Source organism: Emys orbicularis, chromosome 21 (assembly GCF_028017835.1).
Source record: "Emys orbicularis isolate rEmyOrb1 chromosome 21, rEmyOrb1.hap1, whole genome shotgun sequence".
Taxonomy (NCBI): Eukaryota; Metazoa; Chordata; order Testudines; family Emydidae; genus Emys; species Emys orbicularis.
The window spans coordinates 10,295,532-10,322,097 of record NC_088703.1 but is presented as its reverse complement, the minus strand read 5'-3'; positions in this window follow the sequence as shown (position 1 = coordinate 10,322,097).

Below are 26,566 nucleotides of genomic sequence, written 5' to 3'. Positions count from 1 at the left end.
TCAGGAAACTTTTCCTGCTTATATGAGCACAAGGACAATCTTAACCATAAGACTCTTTCTCTTCTAAGTACTGCCCAGCATCTGAGTGTCACAGGTAAGACACTAAACTCACCTTCTCTATACAAAAATTCTCTATTACTAGGACAGAACCCAAATGAATAAATTACAGTTCAAATAGTCAGTTTTCAAAATAGCAGTTGTATTGTAAAGAGTGACTCTGTAAACCAGATGCCCTCTTGCTTGTCAGTTTTATTCTCTGTGTACATTGGACCTGCTGATTTCAGTAACCCAATCTACGTTTTCTCCTCCCTTTTACTCTCGTAAGCCCTGCAGAGCCAGCCCAGCTAATGGAGAGTTCCTCTGGTGCATCATCAAAAATAGTGTTTATTAATCCATCAGCTGAGCAAGCTCATATTGCAGGCAATGGGGGCTGCACAGGTGTCACCGATTTCTTAATTTGACTTGCAGAATCTTTATAATTGTTGATGACGCAGCATAAGGAAAAATCCCATCCCCATGGAGACAATTAAATTCCCATGGGACAGCAGCATCACTCAAGGGATAGAAGTGTCAGACCCGACGCTGGCTTTTAGCCATTCTTTGAGCCAAGCTTTGGTGGAGCAGCTAAACGGAGTGAATTCAGGGCTACTTGGAGCTTTGCAGATTGCAGGCCCTGCATCCCATGCAGGCTCCGCAATTCAGGCCTTGTCCCTCTCACCCTCTCCAGCAGGGGATCTGCGGAGGGAGCAAAGAACTCGGCAGCAGACTCCTCTCTCCAGCAGGGCCAGAGAGACAAAGGAGAGGCTGGGGAGCTTACTAGAGGTGCTGCTTTGAAATAATGGAGAGCAAGTGAGATCAAAGAGGCCCGTCCAGCCTGCCTACAAATAGCTCAGAAAAACTGTTGTTTATGAACTGTAGGCATTATAAAGGGATAAAGGAGACCCTACTTTTACAGGACACCCTTTACATGGGGATGTCTCTGCCAGGGTTTTCAGGAATGTGTGTCACCTTCCTGGACTCCGGACCATGCTCACACACAGCTGAGCACCCTGCACTGACTATCATGGTGTCAGGTGAGATAGTGGGGCTGCCTGGTTCCCTGTACAGGCCCCTTCCCATTGATTCAATAGGAACAGCTACTGCATCAAGCTCTGAGAGCCAGATTCAATCCTACAGTGGTGCAGAGACATAAGGGAGACAATGGCTCCTATGGGGGTTTTGTAGGGGCAGAGGTTAGCCTTCCCCCCACCCCCCACCCTCCAAAGGACTCCTTCTGTTTGCCGGCCATACCCCGACACAACTGCTAGGACTGCTGTGGATGGGAGCAAATTTAATGGAGCAGGCTCTGTACCTCGGTGCTCAGGCCCATTGTGCCGAGGCTGGGTGGTGTTCATTCTGGATCTATGGCCTCTTTGTGTCTGTATAATTTGAGTCAATGGGCCACAGGGCAGCAGTGAATTGGGCCCTGAATGCTTAACTCCACTGATACTGGGCCCAAAAAAATGACTAATAGTATGAACAGGGGTAAATACCCTGTTTTAAGATCCAGAATTACGCACCTGAGAGCTGGGACTTTCTGATCCTGTTCATGATGTAATGGACAAGATGCTGCTGTATTCCTCCAGAGTGTTAGAAAACTCTCCAATACCAAACAACCCCAGCAAAGGGGCAGCTATGAAGGTGAAGACTAACAGAAAATAGAGCTGAAAGAAACTTTCCCTTTTGATTACAATAAACTCAAAAATTTCCATTGTAAAATGTTGATATTTTGATTTTCCATTGCAAAAATCAAAACAAAACACGTTATTTCAAATTGACATTCTTAAATGAAATGACGTTGTTCCTTTTGAGCTGTCGTTTCAAAATGAAAAATGTCACTTCAACAAGCCACATCATTTCTTTTCATTCTCAACTTTGAAATTTTTCCAGTCTGACATTTCCAGTTTGAAACTTTGCAGAATTTTCCATTTCATGATTTTTTTTAATATTTCAACTTTTCATTCCAATTTGGAATTGAATGTAACTTTGATATCCCATTTCCCATGAGAGGAAAATTCCATTTTTCAAACAGCTCTAGTAGAAACCATTTAAAATCTCACACTAAACTTAATGAGCTGGTGGTAGTTAGCTGTTCTTTTCTTGTTTTCAAACATGGTTAATGATTATTGCATTTTAAGTATTGTAGGTTTAAAGCAGATTCAGTGATTTATTCATGACCTGCCATGCATTTCTTCCACAGATAAAACACCCAATTCCTACATAACCATCTCTGGAGTGCAGCCTCTTTTTAATAATAAATGAGTTCAGTTGTTATTTTAAGTCTCTTACATACAACATATAGAACTATTTATGTAAAAAATAGAAAGGGGGAGGGGGAATCCCAGTCTAGAGTCCACCATCTTCTAACAGCCTGAGTGGGGGGAAGTATGGGGAATAGCAGAGAATTCATGAGAAGGGTAGAAATTAGGGATGGCTGATGAAATTCATCCCTGTACAGAGGGCTAGCACGAGACTTGGAGAGCTTAAATAATGTACCCAGGCCTTTTGCTGTATCAGATATATTTCACCCATTTCATGACATTGCTCCAATATTTATATTTGGCCTTGAGCAAAAGCATGAATAATGAGTAGATCCATAGTTGCTAATCAGATCCCTCTTCAGTGGCTTTGGAGTTAATCTGATGGCACAGCCCCTGTCCAAATGCAGCTAATCAGACTGTTGTTGGCAGTCAGCCTCCAGTTTCAATTTCAGCTGTAAGGAGATGAGCAAAAGTAATATTGATTCCCCCTAAAATATTTACCAGTCACCTCCCACAAAGTATATACCATTTCCCACACATAAAATATGTGCAGTCTCACAGCAGCTAAACATGTGCATTATCAAGCTCAGGGAAGATGTGTAAGTTATACAGAGAGCTGACCATAAATCGGAATTTCTGTTCCATGGGAAATTCCAATATTTTGCCATTTGATTTAATCCAGAATTGGAAAAAAATTCAATTTGGAAACACTGAAATGTTGCATTTTAATATTTTCAATAGAAATAAAATTTATTAACATATCCAAACTGAAATGTTCCATTGTGGTTGGTTGGTCTGACATTAAATGTTTCACTTGGACATTCATTTCTGCATCCACTTATTTTCATGGTGCATCAAGGGGAACCATGGAAAATGTAGTCTGCACAGGAATCCCAGCTCTTAGGGGAGAATAGAGGCATGAGACACCTGAACTACAGCTCCCATGAAGCAGTGCAGCAGCTCAGACGGATGAGAAGATTAATGTTGACCCGAAATGAAATGAAACTTCTCAATTTGAATTTTCCTGGCTGGGAAATTGAAAAAAAATATCAGCAAAATTCACATTTTCACACAGAAACTATTGATTTTGCGGAAATCACATTTCCCATCCAAAAGCCACTTGAATGGAAAATTCCAAGCCAACTCAGGTTCTACATAAGAAAGTGGCCATCCTTGTCACTGCATCCTTCTCCCAATTCTCTGCCTTTCCCTCGGTTACCCACAATGTTAGGAATGCCGTCCCCTTGCCGCTTTGTGAATGCACCCGCCTCCTCATATTCACATCCCTCCTCAATACTCATTACAGTTAAGAGACCTCCCCAAAAAGAAAGCCGATAATATTAATAATAGATTTCACATATCAAGAGCTATTTCACCCTTTATCTCCCTGCTAGTTTCTTATTTTTTTCTCTGGTGCCTCCTTTGTGCTGACATTATACTATTGCTTTCCTAGGATTGTCCTCTAAGTCGGTACAGGGAATTACCATTCCTTTGACCCTGGTCCTAGTTGTGCTGTGTTCCCTTCTGGTGACAAGAGGTAACAATTACATTCATCATTGTCCATAACTGCAGAAACAGATGGTGAAAAACGTGTGTAAAAGTTCCATAAGGATTTAAAACCAATTTAATTCTTAAATCCTGCTCAGTTTAGAACAACCAATTGCATGATAATTCATCTTTTCAACTAACAAATACCAAGCACAAATATAGATATGTTGCTCTTCTGTTAATAATTAATGTGAATGTTATTTATTAATTAATGTAATGTAATATTGAAAAATGGGGGGAAGAGGGTAGCATGTATATACACCAACTAAGGTTGTATTTGTCTGGTGTGGGATTTTTAAAATAGTCTGTGGAATTTAGGCACATGACTCCTATTTAATATCAAGGAGAGGTGGGTTCCTAACTCACTTAGGCATCTTTGAAAATCCCAGCCCTAGATAATGGCAAAAGTCAGCCTCATCTATCTCACTGCAGAGTTGGTCAAAAAATTTCAAGCACAAAACATTTCCACAAGAAAATGCTGATTCAAGAAAATTGAAATATCATATGGGAGTGTATCAATTTAGTTGAAGTTTTAGATGAAAAATTATTGAAACTATCCATTTAAACTTATTGAAATATTTCATTTTGACTTTGTCATTTATATGATATAATATGATATGATATTATATTACCAGTCAGAATACCAATTTAGAAAACTAATTATCAGTTACCAAATTAGCGATCAAACAATTTTCAATAAGAATAACAATTACAAATGACCAGTTACAATATTAATTGAGTAATCCAAAAACCAATTCCAAAACAAATTAGAATACCAATTACAAATTAGGACAATGATTTCAAAAACAATGACAAATTTATATATAAAAAATAAAAATAAAATAACCTAAATTAATACAATAACAAATATAAAATAAAATAAAGGAACATAAAATATCAAAATACAATAAAATAACAATAATATCAAAACATAATAAAATAAATTAAAAGTCTAGATTGCAATGCCATATTTTGAGTATATCAATATAAAACGTTTTGATTGGCAACAATATTGTTTTCCTGCAATTCTGTTTTGCAGACAATTTTAAAATTTCAACTTTTTGTGCTGATTTAGAACAAATGGGGTTTTTTAACTGTTGGTATTTCCCTTGGAATGGAAATTCCAAGTTTCAACCTACCAGTTTTACCTCACAGGGCTGCTCTGAGGATGGGCTAGTGTATATCAATGCAGTGTCTTGGACATGTTGGCTGAGATTGTCAAAGCTGTCCATGGGATTTAGAGGCTCAATCCCAAGGGATTTTAATGGGAGTTGGTGTTCAGAACCCTTAGGTGGCTTGGTAAACTCAGCTGTAAAGTACTCTCTACAGCCTAGTCCACAGGAGAACAGATTTGCCAGTATAGCTATCCCCATATAGCTTTACAGGCAAACCCCCCTGGAGCTGTGTTGTACAAAAATTATACCTGTAACATACATAGCTGTTAAAAGTCAACACAACAGTTTGATCAGATATATGAATGTATTGACTGTCTAAAGTGGAGAATCTGCTAAACACCACTGTTCAAATACATTACTTTGCCTTTGCTAGCCTGTCAGTAGAACTAGATAACACTGAAACAGCTCTAACTCTAACTCTAACTGCATCTATTTAGGACACTGTAGCACATAAAACAGGGTATTAAACCAAGTCCTTCCCAGGAGATCATTCAGAGTAAGTCCTTGAGGGTCGAACTTGGCTCATCCAACCTCATGTTGCAGCAAGTTTGAAAGAAGAAATTAAGGTTTTGATGGAACAATGCATGTTCCCTCTGAGTAGTTGGATTTCAAGTTGTTCCTTTCAGTGGCTGTGAATTTTCATTTATATTTATGTTAATTTTCTCTCTCCTGCTCCTTGCAGGTTTTGGTTACTGATGCGAACTTTCAGCGACTCCTGGACCAGGGCTCAGACTCCTGCAAATTCTTTGGATTCATTTCCCTTTTTGTATATCACTGTTTTCTTTCTTTAGATGACATGTTCCTACAAAATACACAACTCGGGTTTCCAATGAAATCTGTTCCTTAGCAGCCAGTAACTCAGACCAATACATTGATATTTTGATGGTTTGTTTTGTAGCAAACAGTACATGAAAAATACACAGTTTATGGGAGATGGTAATTTCCATGTTTAATGTCTGACATTACATTGACTTTACTAATGCAGTGTAAGTTAGTGAATAGTGCACTGGCCGGGAGATCTTGGTTCTATTCCAGCCACTGCCATGGTATTGTGCAACTTAGGACAAGCCATTTCCCTACTGTGTGCCTCAATGTCTCTTTCTGTAAATTAGGGCTGGTAATATTTTACTCATATGTAAAGAGCTTTGAGATCTATGGATGAAAAAAGGCAGTATAAAAACAAGGTATTATCTTCAATAGCTTGATTCGGCAAGTCTTGCTAATAATGAGTAGTGGCCAATCTCCACATGTGACCCCTTGAAATAAGAGATATCAGAAGCAAACCTTATAATAATCTTGTCTGATTTCCTTCATAGCACAAACCAGAGAATCTCACGACCTGGTTCCTTCATCAAGCCCACAGATTCTGTTTGAGCTAGTGCAGATGTTAGAAAACGCGACCCAGTCTTGACTTAAAGACATCAAGTGATGGAGAATTCCCTACAGACACTGGATATGAGTCAATAGTGTGCCCTTGTTGCCAAGAAGGCTAATGGCATATTGGGCTGTATTAGTAGGAGCATTGCCAGCAGATCGAGGGAAATGATTATTCCCCACTATTTGGCACTTATGAGGCCACATCTGGAATATTGCATCCAGCGTTGGGCCCTCCACTACAGAAAGTATGTGGACAAATTGGAGAGAGTCTAGTGGATGGCAACAAAAATGATTACGGGGCTGGGGCACATAACTTATGAGGAGAGGCTGAGGGAACTGGGGTTATTTAGTCTGCAGAAGAGAAGAGTGAGGGGGGATTTGATAGCAGCCTTCAAATACCTGAAGGGGAGGTTCCAAAGAGGATGGAGCTAGGCTGTTCTCAGTGGTGGCAGATGACAGAAGAAGGAGTAATGGACTCAAGTTGCAGTGGGGGAGGTCTAGGTTGGATATTAGGAAACACTATTTCATTAGGAGGGTGATGAAGCACTGGAATGGGTTGCCGTGGGAGGCGATGGACTCTCCATTATGAGAGGTTTTTAAGGTCCTGCTTGACAAAGTGCTGGCTGGGATGATTTAGTTGGGGTTGGTCCTACTTTGAGCAGGGGGTTGGACTAGATGACCTCCTGAGGTCTCTTCCAATCCTAATCTTCTATGATTTTATTATCTTTCCACTTTCTTCCCCAGGCCCAGTATCCTGTCTTATTGACTCTAACAGAGGAATCACTTCATACTCTTCTTTCTATTTCTGACAACAGTGTGAGTCTCATAGCTTTTTCCTCATTCACATCTTGACTTCAGAGAAGCCACTGAGACATATGCTAAGCTTGGTTCCATGGTGTCACAGTTAGCATTCTGAATATAGCAACCTGGGTCCAAATACCAACCTGACTCCCCATGTAGACAGCACTATTATGTAGCTACCACCTCTTGGGGATGTGGAGGTTTCCTGTTGCCGTATGTAGCTGTCAAGGGTCCCTCCCCACTCTGAACTCTGGGGTACAGATGTGGGCAGCTTAGGTTAAAAAGTTCCTCAGGGCACAAATTCCTTTCCATGTCCTTGGATGGTATTGCTGCCACCACCAAGTGATTTAAACAAACATTTATGGAGGGGCTACTTGGAGCCCTATTCCCCTCCAAAATATCACCCCAAGCCCATTCATCCCTTTTCCTGTGGAGGCTTGAGAATAATATACCAACCAAATAGGTTAACAAGGTGAGCACAGATCAGACCCTTGGGTTTTTAGGACACTAAAAACCAATCAGATTCTTAAAAGAAGAACTTTATTATAAAAAAAAAAGTAAAAGAAGCACCTCTGTAAAACCAGGATGGAAGGTAATTTTACAGGGAAATAAAAAGATTTAAAACAGAGAGGATTCCCCTCTAGGCTCAACTTAAAAGTTACAAAACAGGAATAAACCTCCCTCTTGGCATAGGGAAAATTCACAAGCTAAAACAAAAGATAATCTAACACATTTCCTTGCTATTACTTACTATTTCTGTAATTTTAGATGTATCATTTCAGTAGGAGCTGGATTACCTGATTGGTCTCTCTCTTTGTCTCAAGAGGGAACACAAAAAGAGCACAAACAAAACCTCCCCCCTTCCCCCCCCCGCCCCGATTTGAAAGTATTTTCTTTTACCATTGGTCCTTCTGGTCAGGTGCCAACTAGGTTAATAGAACTGATTAACCCTTGCAGGTAAGTGATTCTGTACCTCTGGCCAAGAAGGATTTTATATTACTGCATACATAAAGGATGTTACCTTTCCCTTTATATTTATGACAGAAGCATTTGCACTAAGAACTAAGGTATGTGTAGACAAGCACTGAGTCCAAATCTCAGTGGGGCCTAGCTTTTCTACAGCCTGATTTTATTTTCCTCTTGCATGTGGCCAGACTCATCAGGGTGATTTTTGAGGGGAAATTCACAGCTCTAATAAGGCCAGAAGGGATCATTCTGACCCTCTGGTCTGACTCGCTGCATAGCACAGGCCAGAGAATTCCACCCAGTGAGTCCCCTGCAGAGCCGGGAAATATTCTTCCTTACGAGCCCTTTTCCAGCAGGCTGTGTGGCCTAGTGGATGCGCCAGCAGAGTGACAGGTTTGAATCTTTTCATGGTCACTCATTGGAGGCAGATTACTGTTTCCAGCTCAGTAGATTTCTTCTGCTGGCTGATAGTTATGAAGTTAGCAGGCCTGGATAAAAATTTTCCCTCTAAACTTTTGTTTGTCAGAAATCTTGGTTTTCTACTAAACAGAAAGTTTTGCAAAAAAGTGAAAAGTGTCTGCTTTCCTCCAACATTTTCAATTCTGTGTTGGAAAACCGCGACCCTGAAAATCAATATTTTCAGCCAAAACCAAAAACAGAACAAAATGTTTTGGTTTTCAACAGCTTACAGCCAAAATCTTTTGCACCTTTGTAGTTTCTGCCCTTTTTGTTTTGTTTTCAGCTGCAAAAAACAAACAAACAAACAAAAACTATTTTGGTTTGGGGGTTTTCAGGTTTTTGTTTTTAAATGAAAAGTCAACATTTTCCAAGGGTGGTAGAATTCTGATCAAGATGCAAAGAAGGACTGGACATTTTTATGGATAGCAACAAGATCCAGAGTTTAGTTATTGCTAAATCAAAGAGTATGGAAGAGATATTATAGCTCATGCTTCAGGGCTTCAACCAGCCTCTGACTACCTGAGTTCAGGATGGGACCTTCAGGTTCACCCATCACTGTCTATTGCAGGGGTCCTACATCTTCGTCTGAAGTATTTGGTTCTGGTTGCAATCAGAGACAAGCTACTACACTAGGTGGACCTAAGTCCTGATCCAATCTCGCTATTCCCAGTGGGTATGTCTAAACTATAGTTTATGGCCCTGTGGTAACTCAAGTTGACTCATTGCCAATTAATTCAAATTAACTACCACAGTTAGAAGTCTAGTCGAGACACTCCACACGCATTTGTGGCTGACCCAAGTGCAACCACAGATTCTCCTTTGTGGGGTGGCTAGATTATCATTTGCATAGGTGCTTTAGCAAACTCCAGTTAACTGGCAATCAAGAGTTGCAGCTGGTCCCCAAACTCTAGCCTGGACACAGTGAAAGAGGGCAGTGCAGTCCCATGGTGTAACGGTTAGTACTCAGGCTCTGAATCCAGCAACTGGAGTATACATCTCAGGCCAGGGTTACAGTAGGAAATTAGGTTGGTGTCCTCACTGAAGCGCTAAAGCTGCAGTGTTTTTAGCAGAGACCCGTCCTCAATGGAACCTCTGTGTTTCACAGCCTGATTTTATTGGTCCCTCAGCACTGCATGGCTGAACATCTCAGACTGGTTTTGAGGGCAACAGAACGGCTGGGTTTCACTGCTAGCCGAAAGGAGGGGCTGTCTGGTTTGCACCAGAAAAGTAAGGGTTCAAGCACTTTATTAGACTGACTTCTGCTAAATACTGTTTCACTTTTACTCATGCCTGGCCTTTCAGTTACATTATCAGAGCTATGTAGAGCACTGGATGGGACTGTGCTCAGCTGAGGGCTTGAGCTCCACAACTGCATGGCAAATGGTCACTGCTTCTGTCAAGGCTGCTTCCCCACTCTGAACTTTAGGGTACAAATGTGGGGGCCTGCATGAAAACCTCTAAGCTTAACTACCAGCTTAGATCTGGTCCGCTGCCACCATCCCGATGCTATTCCCTTCCCTGGGTACCCTTGAAAGACTCTTCACCAATTCCCTGGTGAATACAGATCCAAACCCCTTGGATCTTAAAACAAGGCGAAATTAACCATCCCCCTTCCTCTCTTCCACCAACTCCTGGTGGATCAAGATCCAACCCCCTTGGATCTAAAAAACAGGAAAAATCAATCAGGTTCTTAAAAAGAAGGCTTTTAATTAAAGAAAAAGATAAAAATCATCTCTGTAAAATCAGGATGGAAAATAACTTTACAGGGTAATCAAACTTAAAGAGCCCAGAGGAATCCCCTCTAGCCTTAGGTTCAAAGTTACAGCAAACAGAGATAAACACTCTAGCAAAAGGTACATTTACAAGTTGAGAAAACAAAGAGAAACTAACACACCTTGCCTGGCTGTTTACTTACAAGTTTGAAATATGAGAGACTTGTTCAGAAAGATTTGGAGAGCCTGGATTGATGTCTGGTCCCTCTTAGTCCCAAGAGCGAACCACCCCCAAAACAAAGAGCACAAACAAAAGGCTTCCCCCCCCCCCCAAGATTTGAAAGTATCTTGTCCCCTTTTTGGTTCTTTGGGTCAGGTGTCAGCCAGGTTACCTGAGCTTCTTAACCCTTTACAGGTAAAAGGATTTTGGAGTCTCTGTCCAGGAGGGATTTTTAGTACTGTACATAGGAGAGCTGTTACCCTTCCCTTTATAGTTATGACAGCTTCACCTAATGCAAAAGAGAAACTGAGAAAAAGCAGGGTCTAGAAGAGGAGTGAGATCAGTAGTCCCCAAACTTTACAAGCACCCTCCCATTCCCTTGTCCATGCCCAGCCCGCGGGAGCAGGGCCGCGGCTGGGGGGATGTGGACAGGGTAAGGGGGCCATGATGAGGGCCACAGCTGGGGCTGGGAGCAGAGCTGTGGCCTTGGGCTGAGTCTGGGGGCAGAAGTGGAAGCCATGGCTGGGGGCCAATAATGGGGGTGGGGCTGGACCTGGGAGCTGGGGCCATGGGTGGGGCTGGGGCCGGAGCAGAGCTGGGGGTAGACCAGGGCTGGGTGATGCTCCCTCCATACCCCCCAGGGGGCCCTGCTGTGCCCCCCCCCAAACCTTCATGCACCCCACAGTTTGGGGACCTCTGAGTTAGATGATAGGATTAGGCAGCAGGCTGGCTGGGCTCCATTCCTGGCTCTGGGAGGGGAGTAGGGTCTAATGGCCAGAGTAGGGAAGGGGTGGGAGCCAGGACTCCTGGGTTCTAGCCCTGGCTCGAGGGAGGGAGACCCCTTGGGTTAGAAGAGGGGACCTGGGAGTCAGGGTTTCCTGGGTTCCATGGGGCTGTTCATAAATTATATAATGCTTTGCAGGGGGCGTCCTTAATTTTGCATGTTTGTTTCAGTGTTACAAAGTGTTGGTGGGTCTTGAAAATCACCAAAAAATGTGTTATGTAATTTACAGGAGACAGCCCCTAACTCTAGCTCTGGCAGTTGCAGGGGAGTGGGGTCTGGTGGTTAGAGCAGGGAGCTGGGGGTGAGGACTCCTGGGTTCTATCCCCAGCTCTGGGAAGGGAATGGGGTCTGTGGGCCTGAGGGGAAAGCTCAGACCTAAGATCTCTGGCTCGGAGGGGGGGTGGTGTAAGAGGCGCCTGTCCAGGCAGAGAATCATCACCTGATACAAAGCGAGGGAAAGCAGCCAAACCACACCAGAGATTAAGATAAACCCTGACCAGGAACCCAGAGGGGGAGGGGACGGTCAGAACAAACAGCCGGCAGGAGGGCAGTGGGGCTCTGGCACCATCTAGAGGGGAGAGGGAAGCCCATCTCAAATCCCGTATGGCCCTAACCCCAGCACTGGGGTGGCTGGGCCAGGGCCAGGGCAGAAATGCCCTGGGAGGTTCCCCAGAAAACTCACAGCCTGGGCCTAGCCAGGGGATCAGTGACTCCCCATGCTGCACTCGCACCCTGCAGAGGCAGGCCAGGGAAAGGGAGAGCTGCAGCCCTGGTGATGGGGGCAGCCAGTGATGAGGGGCTGCCTGGGCCCAGGAAGGGGGAACTGACCCCAGCTGCAGCACAGAGGCCCTAGGGATGCCCCAGCTGGGGGGCAGGGAGAGAGAGACTGAGAGGGGAGAGGCTGCTGCTCCCTGTTATTGCCAAACTGCTGGGCTGTGCAGCATCCCTGCCTATGGGTCCTGCTCCTGGCCAGACTTCAGTCCAGGCTGGCTCTGCTCTGGTACTGGGATTAGGGTCCCATGAGGAAGTTTCCAACAGGGCAGATGAGATCTCTGAGATTAGGCCCCAGCTGTCCATCGGCCAGCCGGCCGGGCAGTACTGCAGGGGGACAAACACTAGGGCTCATGTGTTTGAGTTTCACGCACTGAGGATCAGGAGGCGTTTGGAGAACTTCATCTCCCCCCTGTGCTCTGTACCCAGCCCCCTCCTGGCCAGACCAGGCCTGTGGGGAGCGCGGGGTCCATGGCTTGGCAGAACTCCAAAGTTCTTGAGGGGAACTGAACTCCTGAGCATCCGAGAAGGAATCGCCATTGCACAAATTCACACTGCAGGTTTATTGCAATGGAAATAAACACACTGACATCTGCCCTGGTGTCCATAAAACTCCAGACAACAGAGGGGAGCAGGGATGGGGGAGGCTAAGACATGTTGGGGAGCGGGTAAGAGCACAGAGGAATCTGAAGACAGAGACACGGAGCAGAAAGACTTTCCCTAAAACTTGACAAAGTTCTAAGGCTACTCAGCGACTAGTCCTTACAGGAGCCACAGGCCACTGCGGCACCCACTATTTCAGAGTCAATGCAGACGGGAGGTGCAGGCTATGCTGCGTTTCAGAAGCAGGAGCGTTAGCTGGGCCTGCCACGGACTTTCCCTATGGCGGCGTATGTTGCAGTCTCGTTTTCCTGCACCTGAGGAAGCTTTAAAACAAAAATAAAATCCTGTTATTCCTCTGCTAACCCCCAAACACCAACAGAGAGAGACTGACACCACAGCAGAATAGCTCTTTGAAGGGAGCTAGGTGAAAAACAGCTGGTCAGACTATGGAGAAACAATTTTGCAAAAAACATGTGGATTTGTTTGCATCTCTCTGGTTCCAGATGGATCCGTTTTTTATGTTTGCACAATTTCCCATTAATTTATCAGAATTATCAACACATGTTATCAAAATCATTATAATTTATTTATTTACTGAAAGTCCAGATCTCACTAAACAAACACTTTTAGCTACCACTTTGATATAAATGTTCACCAAATTTTTGCAAACAGAATAGAAAATTTTGGGTGAAAATTTTCATTTTAGAAAAACCCCTCATTTTTCTACAAAAAAAAAATTGTTCAAAATTTTTCAATCAGCTGAAACACAGAGGCAGGGGCAGGTAGAGATAGAAAACTGGGCAGAAGGAGAGAGAAATCTTGTCTTTTCCAGGGGTAGTTAAAAGCAACAATTGCAGTGTCAGAAGTTCTGGGCAGGATGCAGGAATCACTGGGTGATACTCTGCAGGAGGGCAGATCAGAGGATCACAGCGATCCCTTCTGCATTACAATGTCTGAGGCCCAGCAGGGCAGAGAGAGGAATGCAAATCCTCGCTCATACCCCCAGTGCTGGGGTCAGCCCTGCTGCGCTCCAGCATTGGACAGTGTCTCATGGTGCAAATTCCCGCTGGGATGCCCCAGATCCTGAGCCTGAAATTCACAGTCAGGATTCAGCCGACACCACAACTCACCCTGGCTGCACCAAACTGGCCAATGGTGGCATCTGGGGAGAGAGCAGAGAGCACGGGGGTAAGTGCTGCTCCCTGGAAGAGCCCCCCACAGCCCACCCCAGCTAGGCACTCGGCACCCCTTGGGGACACCCACCCAGCCCCCCATCCTCTCCCATCCCCACACAGCCAGCGCCACAGAGGGGCCAGGGCCAGAGGGGCAGGAGAGAGGCTATCCTGGCCGGGGATGACTTGTTCTGTGTCTCCAGCACTTCCAGGGCCTAGGGGAAGGATATGGGCCATTCCCACTTCAGCAAAGGGGTCTGAGGAGCTGCTGTGATTCTCGGGTGGGCCCAGCTGCCCCAGGCGCTTGTGTTCAGCTCAATACCATGCTGGGCTTTTTGTGTGTCTCAGCTCACGCCCCACATCCCAGCAGCCTGCTGAATGCTAATACAAGGGGGTAGAGGACACACAGGACCAACCCCACCCCCAGATGAGCCATCACCTCTTGCCCCCCTTCTCCAGCAGCGGGGTCCCCCTGAGGACATCAGTGGATCTAAGTTCTAGTTCTGCACCTACTTACACGCCCCCTAGCGCTGCCTACACTCATGGGGTTATTCTCCCAACCCCGCCCTGTGCAGTCAGACTAGCCCATGGTTACACATGGGGAGCAGCAGCACAGAGAGAGCTAAAGCTGGAGTGTGCCTCCCGCCCCGTTCACATTGAACAGCCCCTCGCCATACTGAGTGCCAGACGAGAGCTCACGGAGTGAGGTATTCTTCACCATGAGCAAGGTTGGAACGACCTGGTCCTAAGTGACTTACCCAAGGCCACCCAGGGAGCCTGTGGTAGAGCCAGGAATTAAATCCTGATCTCCCAAGTCCCAGCAACCCAACCACAAGACCAGCCAGCCCTTCTGTCAGGCCTTATAGCTAGGACTCTGATCCACAGATCAGTGGGATCTGCCAAGGGTTGACGGGACCCCCTGGGGAATGTCCCCTAGGCTGATCCTGCCCAGAGCTTCCACACAGACCCAGCACACGCAAAGCCCCACTGGGCAGGGGCATACAGCTGCTGTCCTGGAGTCCATGAGCTGGGCGCATGATAACACCTAGCACAGCCTTCTTTCCATGTCCTGCTGTCACTCGCCTAAGACTTACCGCTCTCTCAGCACCAGCCCAGCAAGGGGCAGTGCCGACCTCACAAGGGGAGAGATTTATCTATTGCATGATCTAGGTGTTCAAAAATAACACACCCTAGTACTGACCCCAATGTCCGGTTACAGCTTTAGAGTATACACTGTGGGGCTCTGTTCACACCCTGCTCCCCAGCACCACCAGCGCAGCGCTGGCTCGCGGTCACAGCACCTGCTCTCTTGCTGAGCGTGAGAAATTCCCCTCCCAGACCCGACCAGTTCTTTAAATGGACACATTTCACCAGGGCGGTTTGGTCTATCTGGGGCTGGGTTTGAAATGGAAACTGCACTGCAATAAATACAGCAGCAGCAGCAGAAGCCTGAGACAGCCCAAAATAATCATGTGCTGGGGCTGAGGGACCACATCAGGGTTTCACTGAGGTGTCAGCTCTAATTGTGTCATTGCAGCTGCAAGGGTGTGAGTGAGAGCTGAGGTGTGAACACCAATTATTATTATTATTATTATTATTATTATTATTATTATTTATTTAACATGTCTATGGGGGTAGCTCCTATAGACCACAGCAGGTCGGGTCCCACAGTGCCAGGTGCTGTAGGTTAGTGTAAGTCGCTGGCCTGTGCTATATAGGAGGTCAGACTAGATGATCTCAAGGGTCCCTGATGGTCTGTGAATTACAGCACAAGGATAGTTTTAACTCTCCCTCAGTGCAGGGGGCTGGACTCAACAACCCCTTGAGGCCCCTTCCAGCCCTACAGCTCTCTGATCCTATGACCTTGCCTTTCAGACGTGTAGCCCTCCCCCTTCCTCAGACCCTAGCTAGTGAATTGGGGCCAGTGGAAACAGCCAGATCAGACACTGGACGGAGCAGGGAGCCAGGCGTGGGCACGATGCCGGGGGACTGTGTCAGGGTGAGTCACAGCTCAGCCGTACAGCTTTTGGGATATCAGCAGGGAACAATGTCTGGGCGGTTTGTGTGTCTGCTCCTTGTCACACCCCGTCCTCCCTTGGCTTGTTTTTTTCTAGCTGTGTTCAGTCATAGGCCCAGATCCTCAAAGGTACTGAGCCTCCAAACTTCCACTGAAATAAAGTTAGGAGCAGGGCTGGCTCCAAGTTTTTTGCCGCCCCAAGCAAAAAAAAATGTCCTGCGCCCCCCCGGCCCCGCCCCAACTCCGCCCCTTCCCTGCTCCATTCCAACCCCTTCCCCAAATCCCCGGCCCTGCCTCCTCCCCTGGGCGCACCACATTTCCCCTCCTACACCTCCCTCCCGTCCCAGGCAAGCCTGGGAGGGAGTAGGGAGAAGTGGAGTGGCGGTGGGCTCGGCGGAGCAGGCGGCAGTGGAGCGGAGGTGAACTGGGAGGGGGGAACGGTTCCTCTGCCCCCCCCCCCGGGGTTACTCCCTGCGGCCCTCCCCGTGCACCCCACCGCCGCAGCTCACCTCTGCTCAGGGCCGGCTCTCGGCTTTTTGCCCCCCAAGGGAAAAAAAAAAAAAAGGAGCCGGAGTCTGCCCCTTGTTAAGTGCTGCCCCAAGCACATGCTTGAAGTGCTGGTGCCTAGAGCCGGCCCTGGTTAGGAGCCTAAACAAAGTCAGAGGATGTGGGCCTGGGATTATAATCTCTTTGGGACAGGGACTCTCTTCTGATCCTATGTCTGTACAGCACCTGGCGCACCATTGCCCATGCACGGGGGGCCCAAGACCTTACCCAAACACAAGTAGTAAGGGGGAAGAACAGGTACTTACAGTGGATCTGTTCATCTGTAGGTGTGTTCTCGGTGCTGCGGTTTGGGAGCTGTTCCCTGTGGAAAGAAAGTATGAAACGTGTCAGTGTGGGTGGGTATTGCTCTGTGTTTGTGGTGCATATGCTGGTGCTGGGCACTGAGTGACGCAGAAGCCTCCCTGCCCAGCAGGTGTTTCTCAACTGTGTTAGACACTGACCCCAAGAGAGAGGCTGGGCAATCCCAATGGATCCTCAGGTGACCTACCCACATTCAGTCCCTGTCCCACTCACCTGGGAACATGCCAGGGTGGCTGAGAACTCAGTTCCCCTCTCCTCCTCCCCCTCTACCCACACCTCCCTGCATCACACCCTGGGGACACTTCCAGACTCACAACAACCCAAGGCTAAAGTATCCTCCTTCCTACCTTGGACATCTCCGTTTAGATGTAACTGAAATAATAAGGAAGAAAATTACAGTTGTCAGGGTCCCAGCCGTCCGCCCCTCCCTGTCCGACCAAGAGATGGGCTCTGCAATGTTGTGGCCAGGGGCTGGTCTCTGCGCCATGGTTAGGGTGGGCTTTTCATAGTTGCCCAAGGGATTCATAGGCCTAGCTGTGAAATTAGTGTATCCAAATCCCCTGGGAAGTTTTGGCAATCTCAGCCTTAACATAGATCACTCAAATGCCTGGAGCTGAGCAGGCTTCTGCAAGCAGCTGCCTCCTGTATGATGTATCCATCCCTCCTTTGGGGACCAGGATGGACTAGGGGTGGTAGTTGCAAAGTGCCCATGGGAATAGGGAGCTCACGCCCCACTGTAAGGCCATGGCACTTCGGCTCCTACTTTCCTTAGCAGATTTTGAAATCATCTCCTAGGCATTTGGGGCAGCGTTTCTGAAAGCACCAGAGTGACCTAGATGCCTGAATCCCATTGAAAGCCATTGAATGTAGCTGCCTTCATTACATAGGCTCGTTGGAAATGCTCCCCTTTGTCTCTCCCTGGCATGGACACTGTCCACTCACAGCCTTGGGCTGAGGTCTCTGTCGCCTACCTTTCTTCACCAGCAGATAAATCAGTGGAGCCAGACACAGGACAGAGAGCCCTGTGATTCCCCAGATGGCCTCTTGTCCCAATCGTCCTCCTGGGAAAATCAGACGAATGTGAACAATCCTGCGGGAGTCAGCACTGAAGAGTTCATGCTGCAGGTTTCCCCGTGCCAGGGGTCGTGTGGCTGTGTGTCGTGCTGGCTGGAGCACGTGCAGGCCTGTCTGTGCTCCCTGCTCCTGCCCAGGCCAACTCCTGACAGCAAAGCCACCGCAAGAGACAACCAGGGAGTGACAGAGAACTTGGAGTAAGCATGCCCAGGGATAGCTAGGGTATGACAGAGACACGGGGCATATTCAGAGCAGAGTGGACACGGGGAAACTAACACACTGGGATGGGGACCTACAGAACTACGTAGCAGGGGCTGTCGTTCCCAGGACCAGCGCCCCTTGGCCATTCTCCAGGAGGGGCAGAGCAAGGGGAGACGGGAAGGAGCTAGGAGCTACTGCCTGGGGGCAGGAATACTGAATGTGACTCTAGACAATACAGACAGCTGTACAGACCCATGGCCAGTGCTGCATACTCTGGGCCTTGGACCATGGCTCCTCGGGCAGGGTTGGTAGATCCACCTTGCAACTCTAAGCCTAGTTCAGCTCTGGAACAGGCTTCCAAGGGAGGTTTTGAAGAACAGGTTGGACAAACCCCTGTCAGCGATGATCTAGGTTGACTTGGTCCTGCCTCAGCGCAGGGGGCTGGACCAGGTGACCTCTCGAGGTCCCTTCCAGCCCCACATTTCTGACACTATGATTACATTCCTGACAAAAGGCTTCCAAGCTGGTTAGGGGTAAGGGCTGGGCTGGAGCAGCACTGGACGCAACTCCTAGGCCATTTCCACAGAGTGAGGGGTCTTTAGAGGGGCAGTGCTCTGGAGCTGCCCTGGCTGGTGGGAAGATCAGCTGGGTAGGAGCAGGCCTGAACACTTAGGCCCCAGAGCTGGTTAGAAAATGGTTTGTTTGTTTTTCTGCGGAAAAGATTTGATGACAATTAAAAAAAAAATTGGTTTTGTCAACAATTTTGGCGGGAAAATTTCAACTTTTCACCAAACACCCCCCAAAAAATTGTTTTGTTTTCAGGGAGTCAGAAAATCACCAAAAAACAACAAATTGCCAGCCAAAGACTGAAATGTTTTCTCTTTTCAATTTACTGACCAAAAAGAAAATAAAAGAAATTTCCAAGGAAAGTCAAATGTTGCCACCAAACTCTTGATTTGGTCAAAAACTCAATTTTGGAAAAAAGTGTTGATGGAATTCCTAATAGTTCTCCTGTGCAGCCCACCCCTCATGCCAGCCCTGGGAGCTGCGGGATCAGAGGCAGAAGGTGCTGTGGGGAGAAAAGCCAATAGTCTCCTGCAGTCCTGGCCACCCCTGTTTTCCCTGAACTCCCCCAAACTTCTGCTGTGGGACAGATTGGAGGGAGCCGCTCAGCTGGGGCTCCTCAAGGACTCCCCCTTCTAGCTCGGCATGTTGGAGAGATGCCAAATTAGTGCCTCATGTGCAGCCCAAAACGCTCAGTGGAAATCGTCCCACTGCCCTCAGTGGGTTGGGAATCTGGCCATTAGCAAATACAAATTATTTACCATCAGGAATTGATTTTTTCTCAGAGCTGCTGCTATTGCTGTGATCAGTGTCACTGGAGTGAACACTCCTGTCTGGGAAATAAACACACAAAGAATCACAACATTTCAGCACCTCTCAGCCAAATCTGAAGATACAGTGAATCAGATACGCAATAACTCCCAGAGCTGATGATTCTGGGGGAATTTTGACACCAATGTGCTGGTGTAAATCAGCGTCACTTCATTTGTGTCAATGGGCCTGATCCCCATCTGGTGTAAATCAGTGTCACTCCATTGGAGTCAATGGGTCAGATCCCCAGCTGGTGTTATAATAATAACAATTAATAATAATGCACTAGCACCTGAAGACCAGATCCAGGTCTGGTCTCACTCTGCTGGGAGTGTTACAGACATGAAAAAGGTCAGTCCGTGCTCCAAACTCAAAACATGGTGGGTGGATGAGAAGACAAATAGGTCAAGGGGTGGGGTTGGAAAATGGGGTAACCAACCTACTAGGCTGTGCACAATCCTCACCACTTCGGCAGTGATCACGGCTCACTACCTACCTTACCATTAACAGGTTCCCATGGCAGAAGCCCACACAAGTATACAATGTCTGACACCAGCCAGCTGTTCCCTTCCCCCTCCTCACATTGTGTTGGGGTCCAACAACTCACCTGGTACATTCAAGGTCTGGGGGAGACTGAGACGAGAATTTTTCACCTGGTTCTGGTTGTTCTTGTACTGGTACATACACCTAAACTGGCCTGAGCGCCGCACAGAGATGTCATGTTGATACACTAACCGGCCTGGCATGGCCTTTTGGCTTGATATTTCTTTGCCATCCTGACAGAAAATAACTAGAGTAGCTAAACTGTTGGGAAGAAGGGAACACTGAGCCGAAACGGAGTCCCCCACCTGAGCTGAAGAGGTGCTCACAGACAATTTAGGAGAAGGGAAGTCACCTGCAATAAGAAAGTGAGACTAAGGGTACATCTACATGGAAAAAACCCAATGTGACACCAAGGTTCAGAGTCCAGGTCAATTGACTCAGACTCATAGGGTCATGCTAGGGGGCTAAAAATGGAAGTGTAGACATCAAGGCAGGAAGGCCTACACTGCTATTTTTAGCCCTGTAGCACAAGCCCGAGTCAAGTGAGCTGGGTTCTGAGTCTCACGGCTGTGGGTTTTTTTTTACAGTGTAGATGTGCTCTAAAACATGCCTCTGAGAGGAGACTATGGGCTTGTCTTCACTGCAGCGTTAACTTGAGTTATAACATGAGTCCTGTTCACAAAGAAATCCCTTAACTCGAGTGTGGTGATGCTCTTCTTTGGAGCTGGCCAGCCCAATAGGGGTAAATGCTAAAATGTGTGAGCACAAAGCTTCAGCTGTTACCACAATCACTGTAGTGTGGCCTCAGGCTAGCACCACTTGAGTACCACTAGTCCTCCAGTGCCTTCCCACAGTCCCCCTAGTGTGCCCAGAAAGGACAGACTGGCAAAGAATTCATAGAGCAGCTCAGTTTCCTGCAGCTCTCAGAGCCGTGGGCCGTGCCCCAAGAAGCTGTACGTAGCCCCACACTCGAGGGAGCGCAGAATCAGTGTGGGCACAGCAGCGTGGCTGTTCTCGCACGCCCTCGGCTAACTCGAGAGGAGTCACTGAGTGCAGATAACTCGAGATAGCTCTGCAGTGATGGCAGAGCCAGGCAGGGAACTAAGCATTAGTGATGAATTAGTGAGAAGTACGCTTGGCTGATGGGAAGAGCCGTTTCTCTTCACGTTGGAATTAAAATAAATACAGGGCAACCCAGGAGATTTAAGACAAATTCATTCTAGTGCAGTGCCCTGGTCTCTTCAATACACTCCTCTGTTAGCACCAAGTCTGCCAAGATTCACACATGGAAAGTTTGTTAAATATGTATCTCAATGACACTGGGCCAGATCCCCGGCCTGTGTAAATCAGCCCTGCTCCATTGGAGTCAACAGAGTTACGCTGATTTATGCCTGCTGAGGATCTGGCCAAAATATGTTTCATTTCCAGTAATGTTTATGGTCTGGCACTGTGAGAAGTTCCATTTACAGTACGATTATTAGGATTTCAGGCAGGAATCCTGCAAGAGGCATTCCCCACCCATCCCCCTCCTACACTTCCGCAGCCGCCCTCCCGTTGCCATTGTCTGGGGGTTTCACTCCTTTCTATGTCTCCCCTTCCTCCATGTCTCTTGTGCTCTCACTCACCTGGGGAGCTGCAGGGCTCCTGGCCTGTGACCCCAGCACCTGCACCAGACAGCAGAGGGGGTGAGTGACGGACACAGCAGCTCTAACTATACACACAGCTACACCGGAGTGACATTAATATTAATAATTAAGCCAAGACAAGTCAGGAAATCCCAACTCAGGATCATATTGCAACAGTCATAGGCCCCGATCCCACAATCGGATCCATCTGTGTGCCCTGGGTCTCACCATGGCTATCGATGGAAAGCCCCAAGTGGGAATCTTACAAAGTTTGGATATTTGCAAGGCAGGATTAAAATTTCCATTAATGTTTAAGAAATTTGTTCTAATAGTAAAACACTCCTCACCATGTAACCTGCTGAAAACAAAGAACATGAACATTAATGATCTTCACAACAGTTTCTCACTGTCTCTACTTTCCTAGTCAGCTTTTACTCTTTGTCCTCATCCCTGAAATGAGCTCCACACAACCAGTCCTAACCCTGTCATTTCCTGGTTTGTAACCTCAATATCATCCTTTTCATGCAGGTCCATTCTATGTACTATTAAAAATCTGCTCACCGGCTCAGACTTTCAGAGCTGTGGGTGATTTGGATGCTCAGCTGCCCTGAATTTGAACAAAGTGTCCAAATCCCTTAGGCAGCTTTGAAAAGCTCAGCCACAGGGTGTAATATATATGTGAGTACAATACACACACACAGGGGCATTACATATAAAGTAGAATAGCTAGTTATCAAAACAGTGTTCTGAGGATTAAATATTCTCTCAGAAATTGATAAGAAACTTTGGCCCATGAATTTCAAACTAGTTTTTAAATCCAACATGAAATAACTGCTTAGATCTCAGTATAATATCAATGTGCAGCTGTTCATTTAAACCATTTTTACCAGAACTCCCCCCCCCCGGGCTGTTCCCCATGTCCCCCCAGCCCAGGCAGAGCTATAAACCTGCCCCCAAGCCCCTAGGCAGAGAGCTCACTGCACACTCACAGAGCAGCCACAGCAGGATCATGGGGGGATCGAGAGCCGGCGACTCAGCCCGAATATCCCACAGCAGCATCTAGTCTAGGTCTCTGATGAGCAGCCACTGGGGCTCTGTGCCCCAGGTCCCTCCTTTTCCCCTCCTTCTTCCGGCCCGGACAGGCTCTGGGCTCTTGTAGTGTGTCTGAGAGAGGCCCTGATGTGTCTGTGGCCAGAGGGGCCCTCCCCCGTGAGATGAGAATGGAAACATTATTCAGCATCCCCGACCCCCATCTGGTCTCTGCATTGGGGGAAGCTGGACCCCCTGGTTTCCCATAGAAACCTCCCTGTGACAGGCTCAGTCCCACTGAGCCAAAACTACTGAATTTCTAAACCATTCCCAGGAAAAGGGCAAATTTCCACCATTTTCCCACTAGCTCCAGCTGTCCCCTCAGACGGGAGACACAAGGGCTTGTTCTTTGCATCAACTGGTGTCTGTCTCGGGGACTCAAGTCTGGCAGCTCAGGCAGAGCGATGGCTTATTCTCTCCAGTATCTGTCATCTGACAGTGGCTGGTGCCAGAACCTTCAGAGGGAATCAACAGAACAGGGAAATTATCAAGTGATCCCTCCTCAGTCATCCAGTCCCAGCATCCGGCAGTCAGTGATTAAAAGACTCCCAGAACATGGGGTTGTGTCACAGGCTATCTCGGCTAATAGCCATTAATAGACCTGTCCTCCAGGAACTTATCTAAGTGTTTTCTGAACCCCATTATACTTTTGGCTTTCACAACATCCCCTAGCAACAAGTTCCACAGGTTGATGCTGCATTGTGTGAAGAAGTATTTCCTTTTGTTTGTTTTATACCTGACAGCAATAAATTTTAGTGGGTTCTTGTGTTATGTGAAGGGGTAAATAACACTTCCCTATTTACTTTCTCCACACCATTAATGACACACACACCTGTATCATAGAATATCGGGGTTGGAAGGGACCTCAGAAGGTCATCTAGTCCAACCCCCTGCTCAAAGCAGGACCTAATCCCAACTAAATCATCCCAGCCAGGGCTTTGTCAAGCATGACCTTAAAAACCTCTAAGGAAGGAGATTCCACCACCTCCCTAGGTAACCCATTCCAGTGCTTCACCACCCTCCTAGTGAAAAAGTTTTTCCTAATATCCAATCTAAACCTCCCCAACTGCAACTTGAGACCATTACTCCTTGTTCTGTCATCTGGTACCACTGAGAACAGTCTAGATCCATCCTCTTTGGAACCCCCTTTCAGGTAGTTGAAAGCAGCTATCAAATCCCCCTTCATTCTTCTCTTCTGCAGACTAAACAATCCCAGTGGGGATCCGCAGGGATCAGTTCTTGGCTCTAAACTATTTAACATTTTTATTAATAACCAGAAGAAAACATAAAATCAACACTGAAAAAGTTTGCAGATGACACAAAAATAGAGTGAGGTGTAAATAATCACAAGCACAGGTAACTGATACAAAGCGAATTCTGGATCTCTAGGTAAACTGGGTGCAAGCAAACAATATGCATTTAATATGGCTAAATGTAAATGCATGCATCTAGGAACAAGGAATGTCGGCCATCCTTACAGGATGGGAGACTCTATCCAGGGAAGCAGTGACACTGAAAAAGATAGGAGTGCCATGATGGATAATCTGGATAATCAGCTGCACATGAACTCCCAGTGTGACACTGTGGCCAAAAATGCAAATACAATCATTGGATGCATAAATGGGAATCTCGCATAGGAGTAGAGAGATTATTTTACCTCTGTATTTGTCACTGATGTGACTACCACTGGAATCCTGTGTCCAGTCCTGGGGTCCACAATTTAAGAAGGATGTTGATAAACTGGCGATGTTTCAGAAATGATCCATAGAATGATTAAAGGATTAGAAAACCTGCCTTATAGTGATAGACACAAAGAGCGCCAACTGTTTATTTTAACAAAGCGAAGGTTAAGGAGTGACTTGATCATAGTCTGTAAGTGTCGACATGGGGAACAAATATTTAATAATAGGCTCTTCGTCTAGCAGAGAAGGTCTAGCACGATCCAATGGCTGGAAGCTGAAGCTAGCCAAATTCAGACTGGAATAAAGCCTAAATTAACCATTGGCACAATCTACCAAGGGTCATGGTGGATTCTCTGTCACTGACAACTTTTAAATCAAGATGGAATGTTTTTTTTTCTAAAAGCTCTGCTATAGGGATTGATTTGGGAAGTTCTCTGGCCTGTGCTCTGCAGGAGGTCAGACTAGATGATCTGGCCTTGGAATCCATGAATCTGTGAACTTCCTGGCTCTGCCCCCATTCAAAGGCCACATCCCCTATGTCAGTAGCTGGGTTGGAGCTAATGCAGGTGTCTTTATGACAGGAGCGTGCCCCCAGAGGACCCTGCACTTAAGACATCCTGCTGGGACCAGATGCACCTACTTTAGGGTCACTTTAGGACCGGCAGGTGCACTGTATGTAACCACCCTCTCCCCCCAGGGAAAATCTGGCTCAGTGACTGTATCAGGATCCCATGGTATCAGCATAGGTTGGGAAATGGATTCATAGATTCATAGATTCTAGGACTGGAAGGGACCTTGAGAGGTCATCGAGTCCAGTCCCCTGCCCTCATGGCAGGACCAAATACTGTCTAGACCATCCCTGATAGACATTTATCTAACCTACTCTTAACTATCTCCAAAGATGGAGATTTCACAACCTCCCAAGGCAATTTATTCCAATCTTTAACCACCCTGACAGTTATGGACTTTTTCCTAACGTCCAACCTAAACCTCCCTTGCTGCAGTTTAAGCCCATTGCTTCTTGTTCTATCCTTAGAAGCTAAGATGAACAAGTTTTCTCCCTCCTTATGACACCCGTTTAGATACCTGAAAACTGCTATCATGTCCCCTATCAGTCTTCTCTTTTCCAATATAAACAAACCAATTGTTTCAGCCTTCCTTCATAGGTCATGTTCTCAAGACCTTTAATCATTCTTGTTGCTCTTCTCTGGACCCTCTCCAATTTCTCCACATCTTTCTTGAAATGCGGTGCCCAGAACTGGACACAATACTCCAGCGCAGAGTAGAACGGAAGAATGACTTCTCATGTTTTGCTCACAACACACCTGTTAATGCATCCCAGAATCATGTTTGCTTTTTTTGCAACAGCATCACACTGTTGACTCGTATTTAGTTTGTGGTCCACTATAACCCCTAGATCCCTTTCTGCCGTACTCCTTCCTAGACAGTCTCTTCCCATTCTGTATGTGTGAAACTGATTGTTCCTTCCTAAGTGGAGCACTTTGCATTTGTCTTTATTAAACTTCATCCTGTTTACCTCAGACCATTTCTCCAATTTGTCCAGATCATTTTGAATTATGACCCTATCCTCCAAAGCAGTTGCAATCCCTCCCGATTTGGTATCATCTGCAAACTTAATAAGCGTACTTTCTATGACAATATCTAAGTCCTTGATGAAGATATTGAACAAAGCCGGTCCGAAAACAGACCCCTGCGGAACCCCACTTGTTATGCCTTTCCAGCAGGATTGGGAACCATTAATAACTACTCTCTGAGTACGGTTATCCAGCCAGTTATGCACCCACCTTATAGTAGCCCCATCTAAGTTGTATTTGCCTAGTTTATTGATAAGAATATCATGCGAGACCATACCAAATGCCTTACTAAAGTCTAGGTATACCACATCCACTGTTTCTCCCTTATCCACAAGACTCGTTATCCTATCAAAGAAAGCTATAGGATTGGTTTGACATGATTTGTTCTTTACAAATCCATGCTGGCTATTCCCTATCACCTTACCACCTTCCAAGTGTTTGCAGATGATTTCTTTAATTACTTGCTCCATTATCTTCCCTGGCACAGAAGTTAAACTAACTGGTCTGTAGTTTCCTGGGTTGTTTTTATTTCCCTTTTTATAGATGGGCACTATATTTGCCCTTTTCCAGTCTTCTGGAATCTCTCCCGTCTCCCATGATTTTCCAAAGCT